This window comes from Rhinolophus sinicus, linkage group LG07 (assembly GCF_036562045.2).
Source record: "Rhinolophus sinicus isolate RSC01 linkage group LG07, ASM3656204v1, whole genome shotgun sequence".
NCBI classification, from domain to species: Eukaryota; Metazoa; Chordata; class Mammalia; order Chiroptera; family Rhinolophidae; genus Rhinolophus; species Rhinolophus sinicus.
Genome location: NC_133757.1, coordinates 46637202 through 46649576, shown reverse-complemented (window position 1 = coordinate 46649576; position 12375 = coordinate 46637202). Strand labels below are relative to the sequence as shown.

General features: G+C 33.5%; 1 protein-coding gene across 5 annotated transcripts in view; it reads right to left on the bottom strand.

Moving 5' to 3' along the window:
- TET1 (tet methylcytosine dioxygenase 1) overlaps positions 1-12375 on the bottom strand; it is a 121827-nt gene that overhangs the window by 67363 nt on the left and 42089 nt on the right. The gene's annotated exons all lie outside the window — the stretch shown is intronic.

Genomic DNA, 12375 nt, shown 5'->3' with positions numbered 1-12375 from the left:
CTACAGCTAAGAGTGTGAACAACAGCTCTCCGTGGAGCTGGTCTGCCGTGGGCTGCCGTGGGCTGCCGTGGGCTGCCGTGAGGAGCCGGAGGTCAGTGTGGGCTACTGTGGGCTGCTGACTGGCGGCTGACTGCCTAAGCCGGGGGAGCACAAGGCTCATGATACCAGCATGGGCCAGGGAGCTGTGTCCTACATGACTAAACTGAGAAACAATGGCTTGAACTGGAGTGGGGGCAGGCAGAATAAAAGCGGGGAGAAGAAACAAACAAGAGACCATTAAGAAAACAAAATAAATTTGCTAAAAATTATATTGCCTCACTGGAAATATTTCATAAATCATGGAAATACAGACAAGTATACCGTGTTTTCCCGAAAATAAGACCTAGCCGGACAATCAGCTCTACTGCGTCTTTTGGAGCAAAAATTAATATAAGACCCGGTAACACAACATAATATGATATAATATGATATAATATAACATAATATAACATAATACTGGGTCTTACATTAATATAATATGCTATCATATAATACCGGGTCTTATATTAATTTTTGCTCCAAAATACGCTTTAAAGCTGATGGTCCGGCTAGGTCTTATTTTGGGGGAAACACGGTAGAATTCATCTTAAAAATGGAAATGTCTGGGGGTAAATAAATCAAGGCTGAAATTCTAAGGAAAATGTGCTGAAAATGGATTTGAAGTGGCGGTAGGCAACAAATCATAGAGCAATGTACTTGGTACTAAAACACAATTATACCAGAAAATGCAGTAACCTCCTTTATACATTCCAAGAAAAAAGTCACCTTGAGCTAAACTTACACATCATTATGTTTAGTTCTAAGATGTGAGAACCCAGCTACACGAAAGTTGTTGAATTTGTCAGGTCTGGAATTTTTAGACTATCTGCATTTAAATTCCATATACCTTACCCTTTGTCTGGGTGCCGGCTGGGTCTTACTCATCATGTGACAGGTACACCAGAAGCTAAACATGCTCTGATATAAAACCCTTATTACACAAGCTTAGTAGTTAAGTAAGTTATGAAGTGGCCATCTGTGTTTTCTACTTAAGCTGCTGAGAGGATCTCAAGGTTACAAGAGATCTTCAAGGTCATAAAGTCCAACTACTGCTGCCAGGCATGAACTATCTCTGCATTCCCTCAGTTAAAAGTGATTTATCAAGTTTGCTTAAGTACTCAAAGCAACAAGAAACTACCTTCAAACAGTCCAGTATGCTGTACCTTCCTGCCCTTCATCCATCAGTCCTACTTTTATCCTTGGAAACTAACATGGCAAGTCTTCATCAACCCTTCAATTATCGATCAGTGATATAGATCATAGCCCACAGAATAAAGAGCTGAGTCCATACTGACATAATAAATAATTGAATGAGTGGGAGAAGAAGGACAGTGCCTCCTTACATTAGAATTCCCATTAATAGATGGAGAGAAATGGTATAAATAGAAAATGACCATTTGTTAAGCACCACATTAATAATTGTTAGAAGCAAGAATTATCTACGAATGTTAAAATTAGTGGGTAAAAACATGATGGAAAACAGGACATTTGCATATAGTATCTAAGTATCTCCACATAGTACTTGTTAATTACAAAGGAAAACAATAATTTTACAGAGAAGAATCCTGTGAACACCAAAGCCAAGTAATTAAAGTTAACTCAGATATGAGACTGATATGCTACACTGAGAAGGGCACATTGCTTCTGTGGATTCTTGCCAAAAAAGCATATCCTAAATTTTATCATGAGGGAATATAAAAAAACCCAAACTTGAGGGACATTCGACAAAATAACTGAGCAGGATTCTTCAAAAGTGCGAAAGTCGGGCGGCCGGATGGCTCAGTTGGTTAGAGCAGCAGCTCTCAACAACAAGGTTGCTGGTTCAATTCCTGCATGGGATGGTGGTCTGCGCCCCCTTCAACTGAAGACTGAAAATGGCAAATGGACTTGGAGCTAAGCTGCGCCCTCCACAAGTAGACTGAAAGACTTGGAGCGGATGGGCCTTGGAGAAACACACTGTTCTCCAATGTTCCCCCAACAAAATTTAAAGAAAAATAAAAGAGGGACACAATACTCTTTGAATAAAACTTCTAAAAAAAAAAAAAAGTGCCAGTCATGAAAGACTTCGAAAAGCTAAGAAACTGTTGGAATCTGGAAACTAAGGAGACATGACAACTAAATGTTTTAAGGGATACTGAATTGAATCCTGCACCGCAAAAAAAGGACAGAGAAAATAGGCCAAATCTGAATTTGGTCTTTAGAATAATAAACAGTACTGTGTCAGTGTTCATGTTCTAATTTTGATATTGGGTACAGTGTGTAAGAAAATTCTTTGTACTTGTTTTGTAATATTCTCATAAATTAGAAATGATATCCAAATAAAAAGTCAAAAAACGTATGCCTATCACAGCCTAGAGCCCACTCCCCTTTCCCTAAGACTCTTCCTCCTCAAGGCTTACCTCGAGCTTTCTCACAGAGGGAATGGTTTTTACAGTATTGGTTCAGAGTCCTGCTCACTCTGCTCTTTAATCACATTTGGGTTGGCAATTTTTATTTTAATTAGAAATTTCTTTGATTTTTATTATATTCACATTACAGAAAAAAAAAAAAAAAGAACACCAGCAGGTATAGATAAGGAAAACCAGAGGAAAAAACCCCAAATCTACTCAGGGAAAGCTAGTATGTAGTCTGCCAGATCCCTCTTTGCATACATAAATATATTATATTTGATGCATCGTATTTTTAAAACATAAGTGAGATTTACACTATATGTCATTTTGTAACCCATTTCTTTCACTTAAAAATAATTGTTAAATCTTTCTTCCTTTCTTCAATCTGAAGTAAGCACGCATACTTTCAAGACTCTATCCAAACTGCTCTCCAAATAGTATCAAATTATTTTCTCAAAGTGCCAAGACTGTTCCATTTTAACTCAAATTTCCCATTATTTACGAACTTTGTCCGTTTACCTTTCCAAATTCATATGACAAAAAATCATTTATTGAATATCTGTATTTCTTTTTTGTGTGAAGTTGACCACTATGTAATTTCTTTCCTTTATTTTAAACTTCCCAGGTACCTCTTTCAATTTCCATGACATTATAAATATCACTGATGATATTTAAGTGCTCTTATTTCCAAGTACTGTCAGCATTGTGGGACATCATCTATCTTAATTACAAATTTGAACTCTTTTCATACCAATTATGAGCTTTTGTACACTATTGCTAAATATCCTGAAATTCGGTACCTAGTTTCTATGTTCTATCTATCCGTTAATCCAAAGATTAAAAGCAAATGGCAAAACTGCAAGATAGGTCCTGTTTCCTCTATACTATTACTAAAATTCACCACCAACCCTTAGAATAATAAAAAACAAACAACCCCTCATCTCACCACTTTTAACCTTATTCTTTTTCATAGTTCTTACATACTCAATATAATATTACATGTGCATAGATTATATAACATCTTTAAATATCTGTGTTCAGTCAAGTGTGTTTAATAATAATTATAACGGTGAAAACCTAGGAGCCAATTAATTCTCCTGGACAATAGTGGTTTTCCAAAAATGTTACTGTAATTTAATGATGCTATTATTTTTTGGTAATAAATAGAATATTATCCAAAAAAGAAATAAAAGCAGTTATTGTAGAGCCATATGATGGGTAATAATTACTTAGAATATAGCTATCACTAGAATGACTAAATGAAAAAATTGCCAAACCAAATTTCAGTTTGGGAAGTATAACATGTTACATTCACTTTAGAAAATTGTTTTTGTAAGATCCTTAAAATATTAAATACACATAGTCTATGACTCAGCAATTTAACTATTTATCCAAGAGAAATGAAAACATATGTCCATTTAAAAAAGAATGTTCATAGCAGCTTTATTCATTAATAGCCCCAAACTAGAAACAATCCATACACACATTAATGAGAGACTGGATAAACAAAGTGTGACATATTTTTTACAATGGAATACTACCTCAGCAATAAAAAGCAACAAATAACTGATACATATGCAGCAACATGAATTAAACTAAAGAATGTGATGGGTTCCAAGATAATTCAATGGGAAAGGACTAATCCTTTCAACAAATGGTGTTGGGACACCTGAATATCCACATGCAAAAGAATGAAGTTGGGATTACGTCATAAAAATGGCAACGTGAGGGATGTAGAGGGTATTATGGTAGTTGACAAAACATAAGGCTGCTGCATAAGATTTCCCTGGAAAATAAGTAACTTTGTTAGGGGATGGAATTTAAGGAATGCTGGGAAGAATCCTATTTCTGACTAAATAAATCCCCTATGCATGATCCACTGCCTTGCATTCTACAGTGTTACATATTATTTTTGGATCAATTGTAAACATTCACTAAAGATTTATTTATTTTTATTTGTTTAGCTATAATGTACTAACATGTTAGCCAGCATTAGTTAACAGCTTGCTGAGAACAAGGGCACTGCACCTTCAGAAATAAAGGGTACAGTGGATAATGAAGGATGAACCTGAATGTTATAATGACCAATCCCTGTTCTGGGCCCCTTTTCATTCCATTACAATAAAGGAATAGAAGGAAAATGTGGGTTGGAGTTGCATAGGATATATGCCCAATATAGCTTAGTGTTAATCTTATGAAAACACATTTTCCATACCCCCTCCTCTGCTTCTTAAGCATATTATGATGGTTAAGTAAGGTAAATTAATCTTCAAAATTATTTAATAAAATATGACACTTAATGACAAAAAACGGAATGAAGTTGGATCCTCCATCACAGCATATATAAAAATTGACTCAAAATGAATCAAAGACCCTAAAATAAAAGCTAAACCATTAATCTCTTTCAAGAAAACATAGGTGCAAATCTTCATAAACTTGGAGTAGGCAAAGGTTTCTTAGATATGACACAAAGAGTACAATCAAAGAAAAAAATAGATAAACTGGTCATCAAAATTAAGAACTTTTTTGCTTCAAAGGACACATCGAGAAAGTATGAAGAGAACCCCACAGAAAATATTTGCAATACAACTGATAAAGAACTTGTATCTAGAACACGTAAAACACTATTACAGGTCAGTAATAAAATGTCAAATAACCCAAAGAGAAAATGAATAGAGAGCTCTCCAAAGAAAATATACAAAAGGACAATAGGTATATTAAGATATGCTTACCATCATTAACCACTTGAGATAGTACTTCACCTGTCTAAAATTTAAAAAAAAGACAGACCATAACAAGTGTTGGCCAGAATGCAGAGAAATTGGATCTCTCATATGTTGCTAGTGAAAATGTTAAATGGTGCAGCTGCTTTAGAAAAGTTTGGCAATTCCTATAAAAGTTAAACATAGAGTTTATATATGGCCCAGCAATTTCACTCCTAGGTATGTACCCAAGAGAAATGAAAACACAAAAACTTGTGTACGAATGACCATAGCAGTTATATTTATAATAGCTAAAAAGTGGAAACAACCCAAATGGCCATTAAATGGTGATTGAATTTTAAAAAGGGAGGAGGAGGCTCTCTCTCTCTCTCTCTCTCTCTCTCTCTCTCTCTCTGTATATACATACATATATATATATATAATTTTCTAAAGTGAATGTAACATTTTACACTTCCAAAACATTATATAGAGAACAAAATATCTATATATCTATATTTGTTTCTTGAAGGATATTTATTGTGATTTGTTTCCTATCTGGTTCATAAACAAATCTTTTCTTCAAAGCTACTTGGTCCTAAATTGAGAGAGTACATTGTTACTGATTAATCAATTATCTTCTATTTTACTTTGTCTCCATTGAGTTTCTCTGAGTTGGGCTTCTTTCTTTTGTATTAAGTTCTTGATAAGAGAGGATTGTGTGGAAGATAAGAGCCAGAAAGGGCAAGATAAAAAAAGGAATGAAGTCTGTCACATTCCCTTGGAATTCTATGCCTAGTTTTAGCCTCACCATCCTATTAATAATTGTCTCTTTGTTTTCAACATCCCACACACTATACACACATTTTATCATATAGTAACTTGAGTCCAACTTTCTGAACCAAAATTAACCATTTGACTACATCATGCACTAGGATATTAAATAGAGCCATAAGCATTTTTCATTATTAAAGCTTTATTCATTTAATCTTTAAAACTTAAGATACGTGCCATTTCATGACCAAAAGAAAATCAAGGTGCCTTACAGATAACAAAATATAAAACAGAAAGTTTAGGCTAAAATGGAGTCCATCATACTTCATTCAGAAAAGAATCATGAATAGATACTGAAAATCAGTGAGAAGTAACAGAACTTATATAAAGTATCTCCAGAAAAGATACTTAATTACAAAAGGAGAAAGAGTAACTTAGTACTTGAGAAACCTGGCAGAGACCACCTTAACCAAGTGATCACTGTTAAAATCATATTATTGGAAGAAACTGACATGATGTACCTGTAGATATGATTTATTGAGAAGATCACAAACTCGTTTCTGTGGCATTCTTGTTAAAAATGCATAAGCAAATACTGAATAAACCCACATTAAGGGACAATCTACACAAATAACTGACTTGAATTCTTTGAAAACATCAGATTGACAAAACTAAATGCAATGAACAACTGAATGCAATGCATGATCTGAGACTGTCTTTTGATATACACTACATTATTGACAACTGGGAGAATCTGATCAGATTAGATCACAATAATATTGTCCATGTCCATTTACGGATTTTGATCATTGTACTCTAATTATACAAGAAGAGGTCCTTGTTTGTAAGAAATAAACATTTTAGCATTTTAAGGGGTAAGGAGACATCACGTCTGAAAGTTACTCTCAAATAATTCAGGAGGAAAAAAATCTATATATGTGTAGAGACAGATTAAGTAAACAAGATAAAATGTTAAAGTTTGGGAAAACTGGATGAGCGGTGTATGAGAATACTTTGTACTATCCTTAGCTTTTCTGTTTGCAATTATGTCAAAAACATATATATTTTTTAATTTTAATGAAGTCACCAAGAAAGCAGTGGGAAAATAAGATATTCCCTCATTTCAGAGTGAAGCATATCACACTGCTTGACCAATGAATTTGGCTAAGTTTTCTGACTGAAAAGTGAAAAATAGGAAAACATGTTGTTTACATTGTCTTTTTTTTCTGACTATGGGCAGCACATAAATTAATCTTCACAGGTAATTTTTCGCTATACATTATATTCAGCAGAATTTAGCCTGTCAGGCTTTTATAACTGTATCGTCATGCATAGTACCTCAGGAATCGAGGCCCAGGTAACTCAGCTTTCTAATGGATCTGATTTGTTTTAGTGAAGTGATCAAATATCACAGGCTTTAAATAAACCCTGGAAAGCTGGATTAAATTTCTTATGAAATGTTCTAACCTGCAATGCAGCTATTTTACACTGCCCATTAAGTGATGGCATAAACTGCATTTCATGAGTGGAGTGACAAAAATTAACTTTTTGGAATAGCTTCTAATCATTTTAATCAGAAAATAATCTTCAGATTTTCATAAGGTTCATCAAAATCCTTACTTCAAGTCAATACTACTTTTCTGTGTTTTCCCATGACTCTATAAATACCATTACTTCATTTTTTTTTCATTTATTTCAGTGAGCCAATAATTAAGGCATCACGTTCTCTTCCATTCCCTGCTACCAACCGGTGTAGATGCAGTAGATCAATTTAATCTGAGTTCACTCAACGACATTGATTTTTTTCAATCTGCTAGTCTCCCAATTCCAAATTTAGGATCCAATCTAGGTAGCAATGGACAGTCTCCAACAAAGACCACAAGGCTAAATGTGGATTGAACAATCTACCTGAAACCTGAAATTTTACTATTACCCAGATTTCTTGATCTTCAAATCAAAAGATTTTATAAAAATGTAATAAAAGAAAAATAATGTTCAAATTATCAGTCAAGAAACACACACACACACACACACACACACACACACACACACACAAAATGGTGGGAAGACCCGACAAAAGGAGACCACAAAGACATGACAACCAAATGCAAGACATGAATCTAAGACTCGATGCTGTATCAGGAGGAAAACAGCTGGAAGAGGTATTTTTGGGAGGAGGAAACAATTGCAAAGATTTTTAAATGGACAGTGTCCTATGGTAGACCAGACTGAATCAATATAAGATTTCTTCAGTGTGATAATTGCACTGTGCCTATGTAGAAGAATATTTTTTTCCTTAGGAGAGGCATGCTGTAGTATTTACAAGTAAAATGTCACATCGTCCAGCAAAAAACAGTACACAAAAAAGAATATATTAATAGATGTGTAATACATATCTTTCAACGTTTCTGTAGGTTTGCTTTTTCAAGTACATTGAGAGAAAAATTAATCAAATTAAATTAAATGTATTAGATATGTGTCCTGATTTCCATAGCAATTAATTACAGAGACTATTCAAGGCTGGCCTGATGATTTGAGAAAGTGTAGTTTCCCTCATATGTCATGATAGTAATTTCTGTAGTTCAGACCTGACTAAAGTTAGGCCATGATATGTATTAATTCAATCATTCATTAAACTGACATTTATTGAGTAGTAGGCACTATTCAATAATTATTAATATTAACTAGTATTATTAATACATTCAGACACTACCCATAACACAAACTTGAATGCTGTTCTAAACTGAAAAGGTTTACAATCTAAAGAATAATGAAAACAACTCAAAACCTAAACATATTAATATTCTATACAGGATGTTATTTTAGATTAACAGTCATAACAAAAATAATAATGATGGTAGCTATCATTTATTAAACATCTATTATACATGGGATAAATTCAGTAAATCAAAAATTATGTAATCTATCAAACAACCCTGTGGATCACTAATTGCTCCTCTTACAGATAATGAACATAGGTCTCAGAGAATTCAGTTAAATCTCTGTAGGTCACACAGTAAATAGAAGAAGCAGGAGTGTGTGTCATTAAAGGTCATGCACCTTCCTTTGGGTACTTTTGATACCGCAAGGAAATAAACAGTTAAAATTTTAAAAAATGGAAAGTAATCAAAAGCATTAAATACTTATATCAAAATTTAAATGCTGAGAAAATTTCATATTTTTTCCTATTTTTTTCTAGAGGGTAGTTATATCTAAAATAACGTTAAACTTATGTCAAGCATTGGAATACTCAGTTATTAGATGAATTATTTTCCTTTTCTAAATTAGAATGAATATACAAGATATTAAGTGAAAACATTTCTTTCTAAGATAGAAAAATATACATTCAGATATTTCAGATAAAATTTTTGATAATTTAGTGGTAGTTTTGTTAAATTTTTTTTTCTTAGTTTCAGGTATTTATGTGGTTCTTATCTGAAAGAAATCATGCTTAAGGTACATAACCTGCAAACATCACTGTAACTGGTACCCTGTTTCAAATGTGTTCACCCCAGTCCACCTTTATCTTTGTAACTGAGTTCTATCATTCAAACTAACCATCAACTGTGAGTTTTTAATATTGATGATAGCCTAGTCTTTATGAATATACTGCTAAGAAAATGCATTTTTTGAAAGGTTCACTTAATATTTTAGTAACATATATTACACCTTTAGCTGTAAAAATACCACAAATTGAGAAATTGCTACATGCCAAGCTGTCCTAAGCACTTTAGATGTATTAAGTTCACTTAACTCTACTACCGTCCTATGATCTTATGTGGGTGTGTATATGTGTATACTGTTTTTAAAATTAAACACAAACACAACGTCATACTTAAAATAAATAATTTTGTTGTTTAAAATAACTAAGTTCCTAAGATTAAGTTTATTGTTTAACATCTGGTCCCTTACAACCATGAAAAGAACCTATGCTTTTTAAATCAAATTCATATGACATTATGAAATCTTAAACATAGATGATAAAACTGCAGCATCTGTTCCATTAAAATTTGTCATGTGCAGAAAGTCCTGTTTTTAGTTCAAAAAACACGAAAGGAGTAAGTATTTAAAACTAAAGCACCAGAACAGGTTTTAAAAAAATACTGTAATCATCATTCTCTCGCATGGGCCACTATGGTAGGTAAATCTTGCCATCAAATCTTTAAAAACATTATTTTTATGACATATTTTGGACATTGAAAGGCATTCTGTTATTAAATTAATTATAACTTAAAAAGAAGTTAAGATACTAGTAAGGTTTTAACAAAAATTTAACAGTTCTTTTTACCTGACTTGAGAATATACTCTAGCCAGTATATGGAGAGTTATACAGTAAGGAAAGTAGACCTCAGAAAACAGTCAGTAAGAATCCAGCAGTATCAAAACACACAGTATCAGATGAGCATAAGTATTCAAGATGCAAGGCATATGTTCTTTTCGGCACTAGGAAGAATTCAACAAAAAATTTTTTGTGGCCTTAATGAAATTTTCCTCAAGCGCATTCACCCCACTTGGCTTTTATTCACTCTGATTCTCTGTTTGGGATCATTCCTAGAAATTACAGAGAGGAGTCTTGAATAACTGGAAATGTACATGATCCAATGAATGATTTGACTCTGTGTGAGCTGTATTAATGACAACCCAGCCCTAAAATCAGTGTGATCATCTCTGGGCAAAACGCTACATTACAATTTCTGTGTATGCAAACCAGAAGCCCCATGTGTGTCTTTAATGATTGTGCGAATAAACACTGGCGGATGAATACACGTCTTTGACAGTTTTTGCCAGCTTATGACATAATAAGGAAAATAAGGACCATGTGTTGAATCATAAGTCTAAATTATTAAATTTATATGAGCATCTTGTATTCTGAGATTATCTTCTTCTAATTTTTTTCCAGGTTTCGCTTTGTTGTTTTGTTTTGTTTTAAACTGGTATCCCTCCGTGGATACTCTCACCACCCACTCTGGATTTTATTGAGACTTTTGGTATTCATTGCCTGAAACTGTGAAGAACTCTATAAAAATGGCATGCTTTATTTCCTGACTAATGGTCAAGCTTAGTATTTGACCTATCACTTCAACTTGCAACATGTTGCTATGAGTCATGGAATGTTACATTATAACCAGAGTTAAGAAAAGTTTATCATTTTACCAATGATTTCCTTTACTAACTGAAACAAAGTTGTAGGGAAGTGTGCAGAGGAAAATCTTTAATACATCTGTTATCTTCCATTTCCCGTAGCTTTACATGGGTTTTAAAAATAAACAAGGTGATCAAATATGTGGTGATGGAAGGAGAACTGACTCTGGGTGGTGAACACACAATGGGATTTATAGATAATGTAAAACAGAATTGTACACCTGAAATCTATGTAACTTTACTAACAATTGTCTCCCCAATAAATTAAAAAAAATAAAATAAACAAGGTAACTTAATTGTATCTAATTTGGTACTTTTAAATCAGCACTAGTACGTATAACAATTTAAAAATAAAGGGGCTGGTTCTCAAAGATACCAAGTAAATTTCCCTAGATGGTGTTTTCCCTATCTCAGTACTTTGTTTCTTTTAAGAATATACATTCCATAACTTGTAATTTATTCATTTGTATTTAATTTTCTTTGTCTGCCTTGCCTCAGCAACATTTAGTCTCTTTGAAGGCAGAAATCATTGTAGCTCCAGCATTTAGTAAGTGCTAAAAATATATGAGGATTTAATAAATGTTAAAATGTTGTTCAGAAAAGAACATTTATTGAGCATTTACTATGTGCCAGGCTATGATGGTAGTACTAAATATTTTGAATGGTCACTATGTTGTGCAAATCAGGACCATGTATGAATGTAATTTATGTATGACTTGATTCTCCTCTTAAAACATATTTTAAAAAGATATAAGTATGCCAGTATCTGTCCTCTTTTAGTGAGATGTGTCTTACATGGGCTCCCCCTACTACCCACCACCTCTATCAGCATCATCAAGGAAGGAAGGAAACAGTGAAGAACAGAGCTGCCAGTGTATACAGAAGCTAGCAGGAAGATCACTTAGTTTTCATTTTTTCTTTTCTAAATCATATGTAGACAGGCAGCTTCCTGGTTTAATACCCACTGACATTTCTCTATATTTGTTCACCCACTTTCAAATACTACTTTGATGACATTTTATAATGAAATAGCTAGAAAAATGGCCCTTAGCAGTCTAGAAAGGGTATCTAATTACAGGATGTATAAATGGGGTCCCTCTTAGGGATACCCACACTTCTTATTTTGAAATGATTTTAGATTTACAGACAAGTTGCAAAAATCATATAGAGTTCTTACATATGCATACACGTCACTCAGCCTTGCCTAATGTTACCTTCTTACATAATCACAGTTGTGGTACCATTTTTAACTCTACCACACCACTCCTGTGGTCACTACTGATGCTGAGTAT